Below are 2,500 nucleotides of genomic sequence, written 5' to 3'. Positions count from 1 at the left end.
GGCATTCTTGGGCGCAGATCCCGCATCGTCTCGTCGCGTCTGGGCGCAAACACGTCGCGTCTCGTTGCGTCTTCAGAAGTCGTCGCTAACAGCACCTTTGGTTGCCACTGGTGGTTAGGCTGGTTGGTTGCGCAAACCCTATAGGAGGGTGGCATGCTGGTGGGCGTTTTTGCCCGGATAGGCACTAGAATGTGCAGATTTTGGGCGTTTTTGCCTGGATAGGCTAAGGAATGGGCATGCTTTGGGCGTTTTTGCCCGGATAGGCACCGGAATGCTTGGCCTTGGCTTGTCCTAGCAAGGCATTGCTGGGTTGGGCTCCCTTGGCCTTTTGGGCGCCTTGGACGATGTCTTGCGAAGACCATGGGCACAAGGCCATGGCATATGGTGAGGAAAGGACCACGGTTGCCAAGGTTAGGCACCGGAATGCTTGGCCTTGGCTTGCCCTAGCAGGGCATTGCTGGGTTGGGCTCCCTTGGCCTTTTGGGCGCCTTGGACGATGTCTTGCGAAGACCATGGGCACAAGGCCATGGCATATGGTGAGGAAAGGACCACGGTTGCCAAGGTTAGGCACCGGAATGCTTGGCCTTGGCTTGCCAAAGCAGGGCATTGCTGGGTTGGGCTCCCTTGGCCTTCCGGGCGCCTTGGACACTGTCTTGGGAAGACCATGGGCACAAGGCCATGGCATATGGTGGGGAATGGACCACGGTTGCCAAGGCTAGGCATATAGAGAGGAATCGCATTTTTGCCCGGATAGGCACCGGAATGCTTGGCCTTGGCTTGCCATAGCAGGGCATTGCTGGGTTGGGCTCCCTTGGCCTTCCGGGGGCCTTGGACGCTGTCTTGGGAAGACCATGGGCACAAGGCCATGGCATATAGTGAGGAATGGACCACGGTTGGCAAGGCTAGGCATATAGAGAGGAATGGACCACGGTTGCCAAGGTTGCGCAAGTTTTGGGCATTTTTTGCCCGGATATGCCCAAGTATGCCCCGATAGGCCCGTTACGCCCCGGTATGAACGCGTATGCCCGGATAGACTCGGTATGCCTTGGGATACATGCGTATGCCCCGATAGGCTTGGTACGCCCCGATATGCGCACGTGTGCCCCAGTAGGGCTCGGTATGCCCCGGTATGTACGCGTGTGCCCCGATAGGCCCGGTATGCCCCGATATGCACACGTGTGCCCCAATAGGGGTCGGTATGCCCCGGTAGGTACGCGTGTGCCCCGTAATGCACGTTTCGCAGATCTCCCCGCATGTCCCGCCCCTATATGTAATACTTACTTACTTACTTACTTTCTTTCTTGCTTGCTTGCTTGCTTGCAATGGTTGGGAGTGCCCGGCATGCCCCGCTGCAGAGACCAAGGGCGCAATGACTTGGCACCGCGGATGCCGGGACTCCGGCACTTCCCGTGGCACTGATGGTTGGTTCCAAAGACAAAAGGCCGTGCAAGGCCACCGCACCGCGGATGATTTTGCTCGTGCTGGCGCCGTTGTGTGGCCAAAGAACATGCGCGAATGCTCGTGTCGGAAGGGTTGGTGTCCTGGCCCCGCGGGTGTCACGAATGCTCGGTTGCGAAGACCATGGGACCAGAGCCATGGCACGTCGGATGATGGCTCCAGCTGGCGCCCCGGCACTTTCTGTGGCATTGATGCTCGGTTTCAAAGACAAACGTGCGCAGGGCCAGGGGACCGCGGATGACTGCTCGTGCTGGCCCCGTTGGGCGGCATTGATGGTCGGTTGCAAAGAAAATGCGCGATTGCTCGTGTCGGGGCCTGGCAAGCCAAGGCCAAGCGAGCCATGGCAACGCGGATGATGGCTCCAGCTGGCGCCCCGGCACTTTCTGTGGCATTGATGCTCGGTTTCGAAGACAAACGTGCGCAGGGCCAGGGGACCGCGGAGGACTGCTCGTGCTGGCCCCGTTGGGCGGCATTGATGGTGTGTTGCAGAGAGCATGTGCGATTGCAAGTGTCGGCCGGGTTTGGGTTCCCTTGGGCTTTCGGGTGCCTTGGACGCTGTCTTGCGAAGACCATGGGCACAAGGCCCCGTCCTGGCCCCTTGTTCGATTCGCTCTCGTCTTGCGCTTGCTTCCAAGGTCCTCCATGACCTTCCCCATGGCCTTGCTAGATCCCCCCCATGACGCATGACCTCTGTCCGTTGATTGGTTTTGAGTGCACACCATGCCCGGCTTGGCACCGTGTTGTCGCGTGAGTGGCATTTGGATCGTGCATGCTGGTGGGCTACCTGCCAATGCGCACAAGCCTTGCACACTAGCCTTGCGCACGAGCCTTGCACAAAAGCCTTGGACACAAGCCTTGCGCACAAGCCATGCGCACAAGCCTTGGACGCTAGCCTTGCACACAAGCCATGCATACAAGCCTTGCTCACAAGCCTTGGGCACTGGCCCATCGCAGTAGCCTTGCACACAAGCCTTGCGCACTAGCTTTGGGCACGAGCCTTGCGCACTTGCCTTGGGCACTAGCCTTGCACACAACCCTTGGG

This window comes from Tasmannia lanceolata, unplaced genomic scaffold, assembly GCF_043159265.1.
Source record: "Tasmannia lanceolata isolate RefF3 unplaced genomic scaffold, GAP_Taslan_0.1 ptg000064l, whole genome shotgun sequence".
NCBI classification, from domain to species: Eukaryota; Viridiplantae; Streptophyta; class Magnoliopsida; order Canellales; family Winteraceae; genus Tasmannia; species Tasmannia lanceolata.
Note: the sequence above shows the minus strand (reverse complement) of the source record.